The following is a 13,395-nucleotide window of genomic DNA, read 5'->3' as shown; positions in this document are numbered from 1 at the left end:
GAGTGTATCAAATGTACCCCTCAAAGAGGCAGGACTTCCCAGCTCCTGCTACTTACAAAAGAATGTCAGATGGGCATGTTCTGTTACCTTGCTTCCAGTATCCCAAAATCTTTTTATTTTCCCCATCCTCCAGCTGGTAGTCATAACCCCACCCACCTTAATTCCGCAACTTTATAATCCTCTTAGCAAGCATTTGTACATGCAATGTATTTTATTCGTAGGAGTAAGTAAGTGGAGAGCCATATGACTTCTTTGCATAATTCAGAAAACATTCCTACAAAATAAAAACTCACTTTGACAGGCATATTTTAGAAACATAATGACTAAATTTTTCCTCCAACTTCTAACGAAGAGCTAAGCTCCACTGACACTGTTTGGGTATCCTGCCTGTTACAGATCACGCCCTACGGCTAATATATGCCCCTTAAGCTACCCACCTTGTGCACAAGCCAGCCGTCTGAAAGGCTGTTTGGCTGCTCAGCACAGACTTGTATTGTTTACCCTATTTGACTGTGTTCTGTGGAGCCAAGCTCCTTGGAACGCCACTTCAATGTTGCTTGCCCCAAGGGAGTTCTGGTTTGCGCTCCACAAGGAATAGGACTGGCAGAATCCTCCCTTAAAAATTTGTCTGGGAAAGAGATAATATCTCACTAATGCACAGTTTCTAACCCAAGATCATTTAAGGAAGAATATGGATCCAAAAACAATCCAGCTTCACAGAGAGAGGCTTTCAATTTTCACTCTGAAGGCTCTGGTGTTCTGCTCTAATACCAAAATCATTGTTCTGTTTCTCATCAAAACCAGCAAAACTAGATTTACCAGACATTGTATTCATCTACATGGTCTCAATTTTAAGATGACTGAAAACTTTTTTGCATTCCAGTGCAATTCTGACCATTAAAGACCAGGTATCCTCAATTGGCTTGGTCTGAGTACAGGCAGGATGCTCTCACCATCTGTCAGGCTTTGAATGTCATACTCATTTCCCAGATGCTTTGGGGCACTGGGAGGGCACTTCTGTGCCAAAGACTTAGCAGGAACTGTATTATGTTGTTTAGCTGGCTGGCTGATTTGCTTATTACTTCTCCCTTTAGATGGCTGTTTCTGATTTGAACCATATGTAGCCATTTTTTCAACTACCTTCAGGTTCCTCCTCAAAACGAACTACTCCATAATTCAAAAACCTGCCATTTATAGTATAGTACAATTGTAAAACAGAATTTGTAAGACTATTCAGAATACCTCAAGCTATAAATAACAAATTAAAATTTTGTTACTTCTATGCGAAGGCATGTAAAGTCAACTATGCCAGTTCTGCAAACTGAGTCAGTCATCCTAATGGATTATCCACTCCACTATAGATATTAGCTCTTTAGACCTGTGACTTATTTACAGGGGTTTATTTTATAAAAAACATGAACCCAATGCATACATTAGTATTATAGGGCAACTTGCAAGAACTGGAACTGTGATATGTCTGAATTGAAGATTTCAATTTCAAGCATTGTGAAGGTTTTAAGATGGTCAAAATTTGAAAAGAACTGAAAGTCTTGTAATTTAACTGTATCTTACAGATTGCAGCATGAAATACTGAATTTCATGTTACTGTTGTGGGACTTCCGAAATCCTGCCTGCATGATCAAAGACAGAACTCTGTGCATTAGAACCAGCACATGAGCACTGTCAGGGTTCCATTCTTACTGACTTGCAAGAATCAAAAGGCTGGAGATTTAACAGCTCCTCAAAGGCACAAGAAAATGGGATATAGTCAAGATAACGAAAGATAATCCTATTTGATTGTCCTTCCTGAAATGAGTGGCACTGTTGCAATGTACTTGACTGGGACAAGATTTCAGCCATGGTCTGGGTACGGCATCCAGAAACTGAACTTTGATGCCTTGATGTCTGGCCTTCCTTTTGATTGCCAAGGATTGCTAGGTGATGTCTCATTTCTAACTGATGTTGCTGAAGAGTGGAAGCTCTGCTTCTTACCTGGGCTTGTTAGATTTCTCTCCCTTCTTTTTAAATGTCAGTTATCTTCCAGCATCTCAGAAACAAATTAGTGGGTATTAAAAATGTTTGCCAACAGAAACACCTTAATAAAGAAGTTACATTAAAGTACAAGCTCAAGCACTGCCTAAACAGTTTGAATTAAGCACATCAGGTTTTTTTCACTCAACTGGAAAACTAACATTTGCTCAGCTTGGCAACTCTTTGTGTTTACTGGTGTCTGAACGTAATGTACAGATCTCTCCAGCAGAGTGTTTGTTCAGTACCTGTGCAAGCATCCATTGCTTGGTTAGATTAAGCTGACAAACTTCCAAAGGTATTTGGCATTCCCAAAGAAAATGTTAAAAAGAAAAAACCAATATCTGTAATGCTTGGAAGGATCTTGTTTTCTTCAGTTTCAGATTCTCAGCTGTGGAAATTGGTATGCTCCTACTATCAGTGAGGTTTCGACCCAGACTCATTTTTTCTTTATTTTGTGTTATTTAAGATGAACAATTCAATTAATAGAGGTTGCATTTCTTTTACCAGCAACTCAATAGCCATGGGCAAGGCTATCCTACTCCCAAAGAAAACTCAGACAAGCTTTAAGTTAACCTGCCTTGGGATTCAGTCCTGCTGTGGAAGTACAGATCTTGACAGGTTACATATCCTGGATAAATTGAAAGTCATGTCATGCAGGCTAGCAAAGCACTGTCTTTTTCTTTTATTTAGAGTACCTCTGAAGAAGGCTGGCTTGTTTCAGGAGCATGAGAGAAATTCTTTTAATATGCACAACTGTGAAGTTTTCATTTCCAGGGACAACTTCGGTTGTTCCTCACGAAGCTTTCCATTAACAGCCTGCAAACTGTTTTGACCTGTAAGTCATAAACTTGCATTATCACTTAACTGTTTGCCAGTGAACGAAATTATGTTTGCAGTGTTTGTTTATATCTCAACCTATTTGTCTTTTCACCCTTTTAGGAAGGCAAATATTAATCTAATTGTTCATTTTCCTCTTCCTAATACAATCAGTCTTTCTTTCTTAAGTTATCTCAATGTCTTTGGCATGCTCTGCTTGGTCTTTGACTCAAATAATGTTGTCTTGGATCATACATTATATTATATCTTAAACCTCTTCCTTCTATGCATCTTATTCAACTTCAGTTTTCACTAGTATTTTTCCTAGCTCTAATACTCTTATTCCCTTCTTTCATCACTGATAATTTGATTTATTTTCCTACCTGTTGTCTCATGCATTTGTTCTTGGCATTAGCAAGGATTTCTTACTTTGATATCATAGTTTCCATCTCTAAATTTCTCTCCTAGACCTGCCAACTGGCTATTATTTCCTTAGCAAACAGCACAGCTACTGGATCTACCGCTCAAATAAAAGATACAGTATGTACGCAGAGCAGACATTGTTCTCAGGTGACAAGCTGAATTTCTGCAACTCTCTACTCCCACATTCTCTGTCTTTTTGCATTTATCATCATTTTCTCAATCTGCATTTGATGGATTCTGATTTCTTAGTCTCCGCAACCAGTCTTTTGCTGCCATCTCTCCAACAGTTTTGCTGCTCACAAGTCTCTGACTCTCCTCATTCTTTCTGTTCTCTTCCATACAGATTCCTACATGCATTCCTCAGTGTTTGATAGCCTTACCTACCTTCCTTCCTTTCGACAATTTTTGCTCACACTTTACCAGCAATGGCTTGAGGATGCCAGATTCCCTTGGTTTTGGCAGCAGCCCTCTACTCCTTCATACAGAGACAGAAAAGCAGATGAGGCTGACTATTGAATAAGGTTGGATGAGAATACATGCCAGCCAAAATCAGTGACAGCTATGCTTAAGAAGCTGAGAAGCTGTCTCTTAACCTTTTTTTTTTTTTTGGTCAACTAAACTTCAAGGAAGAAATCCCAGAAATATATGGTGCTGGCTTTTTCTTCTGTATATTGTTTAATTTGTCATAAGATCCAAATGTTATTGTCTTATGCTGTAATATTATCTGAACCTTTGATGGGAAATACTGGGCATAACGTTAGCTGTGACAATAGAAACTGAACATGAACATTCAATGCAACAGAAGTATGGCCACAGAATTGCAACAAGGAGATAAGGTCTATAGGTATGTTTTGTATTATGGTCTGTACACACAGAGCATCAAACTTTTGTTGCTCATTATTTTCATTCAGTTTGTAATCAAACAGTACCACATATTTGTGAAGGTGAAAGTGGTGTTCAAGAAAATGGTAAATATTGCCACCTACGTTAAATTAAGAATTACTCACAGCTTCCAAAGTCAGAAAGGCAATGTCTATATTAGCAAGCAATACAAGAGAATCTGTGGAGCAAAGAAGTCGGTTCTGAGACTCCTACACCTCAGCTCTCTGCTTTTCAGGGGATTATATGCCAGACTAGGTTCATTTTGGTCACCTAGAATGAAAGTGGTCATGAATATGGTGTGAAGCTGTCTGAAGTCCCAGTTCTCGGTGCTGGTGTCTCTTAGGGGCTGCTGTGCATTTGGCACACTGGAGTGAAACTTCTGACTTAATTTCCACTGAATGAAGCCTTGTTCTTACGCACCAAAACTGCTAAATAAACTAGTATTTAACAAATTTTAATCTCTAGCAAATTATACTCACTTCACCTTGAGCAATGGAGTTTTGATATAAGCGTTGGTCAGATATAACTATCTTAAAAGAAAACGTCCATCTTTCAGGCTCAGTATCTGACACCCAAGCAAGGATATCTAGAACAAAATACTGAAAGAACCATCTGCAATTCTGAAAAGTATACTGAAATTATTCATTTTTTATTTGTAAAGATTGGTGCCAATCAGCTGGCTGTGCATCTGAGAGGTTTTTAAGGTGCTTAAAACTTAGTGTGCTTTAACAACCCACTGAAAACCAAAAAGGAGGTAATAATGCTATTTAGCATCTTGTTAAAATCTCATCCCTTAGTTCTGATGCTGTTTGTCTTTCACTCACTGCAAAGTCTTCTGTTTCTGAGTAGCATGGGATATTTATCCTCATTCATTCACAGATGATAGTCCACTTAGGCAATCTATGTATGAATACAAAAAAAATCAATAACAGCAATAACTGCACTTACACAGTCCCTTCAGAAACAAAGTTCATTTGGAAGCAGTGTGGAAAAGGCAATGAAATCATCATGGTACTTTAAATTACTCACAATATTGTGTAACCCAATTAGGTTACACTATATTGGAAATGTTTTTACAAGGCACTATTTTAGACAAAGGTGGATAAGAAAGGTTATATGCAAGATAAAGATCATAATTGGAACTACCAGTGATTCTCTACTTTTGTGGTTTTGAACCAGCATAAATTGTATTCCTTCTCTCAGTCTTTTTTTTTGCCAGGATATGTGCCAATGGAAAGTCTGATCAACTTTAAAAAAACAAATTGCTTTGTGTGGCTGTTAGTGATATTCACTGGCCAATTTTTAAGAAAGCTTTGTGAAATTTTGGGAGCCGAAAGGTAATCATTAGTTTTTAAAAGTTCTAATTAAGATGTCAGACTGGGCAGTGGAATGTATTTAGAATCCCATGTAATTTGATTGTGTTGGCCTGTTTAGATAAATTGCTTTGGAAAGACAAATAAACCAGCTACTTAAAATGTCCAAGAGGCCCAGGCTTTGTTCCAGTGTTTCAAGCAATGACTGAAGCAACAGCCTTTTGTAACTAACAGCCAATCCAACGATAGACATCCAAGTGTCAAAGTCTGATACAAGGAGTGATACAAGCCCCTGGATCACCGTCACTAATAGAATAAACAGTACATAGTGTTATTTAAGCACAAGTGCTCAGCTTTTTTTCCCCTTTGAACTGCAGACGTTTGGAGACTAGTATTGAAGGAAATGAACACCCGAAGTTTGAAACATCTGAAGCTGAGACAACAACCTACATAAACCCGTGGGATTATTTGGGTTTGTTTAGTTAGTGTGATTTCCGTTCAGTAGATGTACTAAGTCTGTACGACAAACCCAGGATTTAGAACATATTAATGCTGTGCTGTCAGTATCCTGAGGCTCTAAAATTCTTTAAAATTCAAAATAGTGTCTGACCCACTAATATATATATAGGCAGTTTATCAGTTTGCTCCATAATGAACTTTACACTCTGTTGCCTTTTCCTTTTATCAGCAGGGAGTGCCACGAATGGAAAGGGTTAGAAGAGTGTGTTTGATTTCTAGAGGTAGTAGCTTGGTACTTTCTTGTCCTTGCATCCATCCTCGTAGGGTAAATTTAGAGATGGACAGCTCTCCCAAGAGCAGGCAGATGAGCTGCTTGGTAATCTACCCCAGTGGCACAGTTTTGGTGCTCAGGGAGCAGGTTTTCTTCCCTGATCGTTGATTTTATCTGCCGCTCCTATGCAAAGGGCGGCATGTAAGTGCTCGGTAGTGCTTCAGCCTCACGTTTTGGGATTTTTGTGCTGTTGATTCCAACCTGTTTTTTCTTGCACTGTGCATCTCATGTGACACCACCTCGGCTCAGTTTCAGGGACCTAGAAGGGGAATTGTGAAGTTGCCCGAACAGATGAAACAAACCTTTCTCTTTGAGCTGGGGGCATGGCAAGCACCACAGGGCTCTGTGGCACTTTGGCATGGCAGCGGGGGTGTGCTGCCTCCCCAGGTCCCCTTCCTGTTCCCAGCCTGTACTGGGGGTTATCCTCTGAACTCCCTCCAGGTAGCTGGACACCTGATCACTGTCATGCCAGGCAGCACGGAAGAGGATAAGAAAGGGATTTACTCTTACTTGGGCAGACCTTGGTCATTCCTTTGATTTTTCTTTCTTTGCTTGTTTTTTTTTGTGGTTGCCTTTGTTAAGGGGCAAGAGAACATTTTCCTAGCCAGCAGGTGAGCAAAATTTAAGAACAATTTTGCATGTCTTTGCAGCTAATGTTCCTGCTCTAACACTGCCTGGTGACTTTGCTGGGAGGGATAATTTCCACCTGATCCCCCTCATTTGCATCTGAATTTCCAGAGCTTAATGAAACAAAGTTATATTGAAATTTAACCTACTGTTCTTTTCCACCTTTCTTCGAAGATAACAGGGAGAATAAGGCAATAGGATCTGAGAAAGTTATTACCACCATTCATTTTATGCTGCTACCTGAAGTACTAAATCGAGCCAACTTCCAATTCATTAATCAGGTTTAAAGCAACAGGAACACAGTGTTATGGCACAAAACCAGAATAATCCCAAAGCCCTGGGGAACCGCAGTTCACATGACAGGCATGTATAGGAGCTCCCAGCCAGGGCAGCAGGCAAATTATGTGAAACATTAGCTATAAGGTAGGCCCTGGCATGCTCAACTTCCCCAGTGTGTTATTTTATACAATTAAAATTAAATGCTTCAGATTTCTTTTCTTTCCTTAAATAGTGAAGAAGACTGGGAGCAGGACTGATGTTTCCTGACAGCTGTAACCAGTCACAGACTCCTACCTTTTGAAGTATATTTTTCCCTTCTGTGACTCATGCATTTTCTTTCAAGGTCTTCCTGTGTTGATTTACTCCCAATTCCCCTAACTGATATCTAATTCTCCTCTGTGCTTGGCATGGCTGTGTCCCCCAATTGCTCACTTACTTACATGGACTTAAAATTAGCAATGCAAAATTTACAGAGGTAATTCAAGCCTCTTGCCAGTTTTCTTTTAAAAATTCCAAATTGGACTGTAGAAAGGTATTTTACATTTTCTGAAGAAAAAAGTGCCACTGCACTTTTCCTTTCTGCTTGGTCTACTAACAAAGGCCACTTGTTAGACTGTTTAATGTAATTTTTAGTGCAGATAAAAAACTTTATCCATAAATACCTTAAGCAGATTACTGCAGAGTCTTACGGTTAAAGCAAGGAGACTTGGGACCAGGACTATTCCTGGTTTAGCCACAAGCTTGAAGCTTTACTTTGACCAAGGCACTTCACATAAATGGAAATTAAAATGAAAGTTAAAAGTAGATATTGCTTTTACCTACCTTGAGAAACAAGAGGGCAGGTTTAATTACTAGTTTGGCATGTAGGAAGAAAAGCTACAGAAACAGTGTGAACAGTAAAACGTTTTGCAGAAGTACCAGCTCTCGGAGGTTACTCACTGTGCAAGGGGCCAATCTTTACAAAATTATTCTTGCGCATAACACTGATTATTTTATTTATCAACCATCTTCATTGCATCCACAGTATTTGGCATGTAGAATTAAAAATATAATAAATACTAATTAAAATGTCATCAAATACACAATAGAGAAGACAAGAAACACTAAACAGAGTAATGGAGCATTGAAAAGTAGGCTTTTACATCTCATCCCCCGTATAGCTTCCAGCATCCTGCTGGGACATTGTTTTGGTACTGAAACAGATGGAAGAACAACCCCTCTTGGGTCACCCACATCAGTCCTTCTGGCACCACGGAGGATACTGCTGTCAGCACTGACTTTAGTGAAGAACAGTCCCTCCCTGCAGTACCCTCTCTACTGCCTGTAACATAGACACTGCTAGCAGTAGGCCAAGACTCCAGTGGTCATAGGAATTGTTAGGGAAAAACACTCCTATATTCCACAAAACAATGGACTTCCCCAGAACTGTAAAGTTTGAAAAAACTTGGACTCCTCAGGATCAGACAAGGATGAAAACACTTCCAGACAGGCAGAGATGAAAGCTGATTTAAGAGCCCAGCTGTGTGCAGAAGTGCTGGTATTCTGCAGATTAAATTTTGCGTATGCTTGAACAAAACTGTGGATGTACAGTAGTTACACTGTAGTATCTCACAAAGGGTAATTCCTTCCATGTTAGAGCAGTCTGTTGAGATCCAACAAAGATAACATGGGCTTTGAATTCCAATATAAACCAACAATCCATATGAAATAGCAATTTCTACTGTTCAATAAAAAGATGCAGTTGTGGTTACATACTTGATTAGTCCAGGCTACTTGAGGGAACAGGGAACATCATCCCTCCCCAACTTCATTCAGAAACTCCACTTTGAGGAAAGCAGTTTAGCTAGGCCCCAGGTGTCTTCCATCCCCTCAAGCATCTAAATGAGCTAGTACAATTTATTTTATTAGACAATCTTATTTGTTCTGCAGAACAGCCCTGCTTCCTCAGGAAAAAAAAAAAATTGTTGAGAATAGGACGTGTGTAAGGGACAGATCCTCCATCAGGGATCATGGGATCTCTGGTTCACACGTTGTCTTCCAAGTGCCAAAGAATAAATCCAGAAGGGTCCAACCTCTTTCCAGTAACTAACAATTCCAATAAATCTTTTTTCCTTGTTAAAAAAATTCCCACTCAGATGGGATCCTTGCTGCTGAAGCACTTGCATCATATCAGACAGCCACAGCAGAGACTAATCAGGAAATAAACAACTTGAATCTTTGATTTTCAACATTCATTCTAGAGGAGCATGTTTTACGATGAAAGAAAGGTCTTCAGGAGACGAATTCTCTTTACAGTAGTAAGAATTAGATCACTTGAATTAGAAGCTTTCAGGAAGCACATTCAAGATGGTGACTACACCCACGCTGTAGGATTAAGTAGCAGAGCTCTTTGCTGAAGGATCTTACGGACACTAGAATTTCATACAGGTTCAGAAAGTGTCAGCACAAATTTATGAAAGCAAAAAAAGACAACTCAAGGCTATTATTAAATACAAGACTATCTCCACAGGTTCAGAAAGTCCAGAAAACAAGAATTATTAGATGTTAGGAAAATACCCTCAAAAAACCACATGATATATTTGCAAAGTTCTCATTATAGTTCCTTAATATCTGGAGACAGGGTTCTAGATTAGATGAAACTTTTGTTTGAAATGGTACCACTGTTCTTGGGGTTTACTTTCCCCACATAGTATTGCCTTTGCATTCAGGTACTTTTTCTATATAACAGAGTATTTGAGCCTTGGGCAGTTTTCTCTGAGCTCTGTTCTTGCCAATTAATGTATGATGAAAGTTGGCTAAATGAGGGGTTACTGCCAACCGGTGCCAGCTGTGGCCATAGCATCAAGATACATCAAGCTGGCAGTGATGGAACATGTGGAATAGTTGGAACTGAGCAAGAAAGGTTTCCTTTGTGATTCTAACCAGAAAGATTCCAAAGGAGCTGGAATATATAACTTTCACTGGATTATTAAGAAGCTTCTGTACCGGAGGGATTATGTGCACGTTAAGTAATGATGTGCTATCAAGAAGAAAAAAAAATCTCTAATCAACTTGTGACTAGTTAATTACCTTCTGGTGGAAAAGGAGTGGCTGGGTCTTCCAAAGGCAGAGGCTGGAGCTGAGAACAGGAGGCAGGAAGGAGAATTAGGGGACAGGTGAGAATGGCTGGCAGAGAACGAACAGGAACAAGCAAATGAGTGAAGACTGACAAAAACCCTAACCCTACCCTGTATGTAAATAATCCTTCTGAGCAGGAGGCTCATCTACTGTGACCCTGAAGTAAAGGCTAACAAGCAGTACTGCTTCAGGATCTGGCCCTGATCTGAAAAGAGATGGAATTCTGAAAAAGAAAGAGCTTGAAGACATGGCATTATGGAACCTTGAATCAACCAGGTCTGGAAGGTAGATCATCATAAACAATCAACTTAGAGCAACTTCTCCCTCCTAGACTACAAAGATTTTAAGCAAGAAAAAAGAGGCATTGTCATAACACAGGATAGAATAATTATACTTTCTTAAAAAAGAGAAATCTTAGAATGTTTAAGAAAGACAGACGAAGACTAAAAGGATCTTTAAACAAATTTCCTCCTGCCCTCAAATGAGTCCTTTCTTCCAGGCTTGGTCTCACACCAGCAACATGGTGGTTTTCTGAGATGCAGCAAATGATGCACAGTCCCTCCTCAGTCACAAGGAATGTTTATTTCCACCACCTCTCAGGCTTGGCTGTGTGTCTGTTCCATCCTTCTCTCGCAATGCCCTATTTTCGCCTCTTGCTGAGCTCTCCTCTGAGCACCCCACCCCACATACCGAAAACTTCTCTTCCTAAACACATTCAGTTACTCCTTGGGGAGAAGTCATCTTCCTGCCTTTCTCCAAAGGCTCCTGACCCCATCAGTCTCTTTTTAAAGAAGCATGACGTATAAACTCAAACAAATAAAGCGTGTGACCCGTTGCATGGGGATTACAAGACAAAAGGATTTGGGAAATGGAAAGTTGCATGTGCCCTGAGGGTAAGATCAACATGATGAGATGCCAAGAGAGCAACTCTCAGGAATTCTGAAAAAATGACCAAAAACCTGGCCATAAAATCTGAAAACCCATTCTCCTAACTTGATTTATGCTGGTAAATTTTGTTATGTCTGTATTCAGTGTATGTCCTAAAGGTTGAGTTTACTCTATTTCTACCACAAAATAGAGTTTACAATTAACTAGGAGAAACAACACTGCTTTCCTAGACAGGGTAGGTGTGGGGAGAATTTTTGGCACTCTCTCTTAGAAAAGTCACTGTATACTTTGTTGCAAGGGACTCTAAGGAAACCATAAGCAGCACTCATCTCTATCCTAGATTCACTACCTGTTTGGAAGTTACCACAAAATTGACTATTCTGCCTTGCACATTGCTGTAGACAGATTGTTTCAGAATTTTCAGCTCCTGAGATAAAATCCAAATTTTAATTTTCAGCACTGCCTATTGTTATTATTCTACAGTTCCTGGGAATATTTCGTAGACCTATTCCTGCACTCTGGGGTAGTTCCTGTATGAATTTGGGGCACCAGGAGTTACACATGGCTGGGCCAGGAAGAAACAGCACTTTATAGCTCAGTGGGTTTCTGGTTTATAAAACAAGCATAAATGAGGTCCACAGTACCGACCGAGGGCTGGCTGGAGCTTCTATCTGAGGACATAACAAATGCATTTTCCTGAGACTATCACTAAAATACCCATGAAACCAATTTGCCAACTTTCCATATTAACCTACCTTCCTTACTCATTGAAAACTCTTGTTTGAACTGTAATGGGCTGCATAGCCAAGAGATGTTGATTGACTTGTCCTCATAGTCATCCTCTCTTCTGGAGAACCATTGATGCTTCCAGCAGTGGTTTTCAGGCAGACTTTTACAGACAGTATTTGCTGCTTTTTTAGTTCTAGCTAAGGATCATATATTCTTAAGGTATCCAAAGGGAGAGTAGAATAAATTTCTTGTTTTCACTTGTAAAGGACCCTGTAGGGTATTTGTCTGCCATCATGAGAGCTCTATTGTCAGTGGATGTATCTCAAGCTGGAGTCTTCATGAGTGGCTGTAGACTGGTACCTCTTTCAAAAGCAATGAAGATGCCTCATTACTTCAGGACAATACACTAGGCCTTAACACCATGCTACAGGCCACCAATATAAGACTGTCTGATCCCCATCCAAAATTTCCAGTATTTTCTGAAATACCTTTCTTCCATACCTATTGACCCCCTGGAGAATTCTATAACCCATTCTTTAGGAAAGATGAGTTGAAACAAACTAATACAAATTTTGCATATGCATTTCTACTTTTAAAAGCTTTTTAAAGGCACCTGTAGTAAGTTTTCTTCTTTTTGTGGGATTTAAAACAATGTGATCCCAGTTCCTAACTAAGTGGCTTAGTAATGCAAACCCCATATAATAGGAGGTTGCTGGCATGGTTTTTTTCATTGTGGATTTCTAAGACTATTACTTTATTCTTATAAAGTGGAAGCAAAACCCCAGCATGTTCTCTCTGGCATACCTGTGACTTCAACTAAGCACTGACCTTAAAAACCATTTTGAAATATAATGTAACTACTTTGCTGTCAACATGTTAATTGGAAGCTGCGGTTGGAAACAAGAAACATTGGAACTAAACAACACTAAAAATTGATTAAAGCAAGATAAATGTATAATATTTTAGAAGTTACAGTGTATATATAGAACAACTATTTTTTTTAAAATTTTGCTTCTTTAAAAAAGATTTGGCAAAAGCCAATATATCACAATTGAAGCTGCTCTTTGTTCCACTGCGAGGTAAAAATACCAAAACCCATATATTACATAAAAGAAAACAAACAAAAAAACCCAACAAAACAAACCAGATTTTTACTTGAAATTTGACCTTCAGAAGCAGTGGGAAGATTCTGAAAATAATAGTTTGTTTGGGTAGTGTTTTTTTTCTCTCTCTTTAGAATGACTTGAAAACATGTTCTTACACATTACTGAGTACAGACCCATCTTAGGGAAAACGGTGTAAGAAATCCAAGCAGTTCTGGAAGTAATGAAGTCAAGTTTCCTATGGCTCTGTGCCTTACAGTGGAACTGCAATACTTTGTGGCTGTTGTGACTGCCAGAATTTTGAGTTTTTTGATAACAGGATAGTCTACCTGGCACCAGGCCTGCTGCTGTCAGATGGGATTTACCTTTCTTAAAGGGCGGAGAGGGTCTTTTTTCA

This window comes from Eurypyga helias, unplaced genomic scaffold, assembly GCF_000690775.1.
Source record: "Eurypyga helias isolate BGI_N326 unplaced genomic scaffold, ASM69077v1 scaffold5252, whole genome shotgun sequence".
NCBI classification, from domain to species: Eukaryota; Metazoa; Chordata; class Aves; order Eurypygiformes; family Eurypygidae; genus Eurypyga; species Eurypyga helias.
This window is presented reverse-complemented; position numbering follows the sequence as displayed.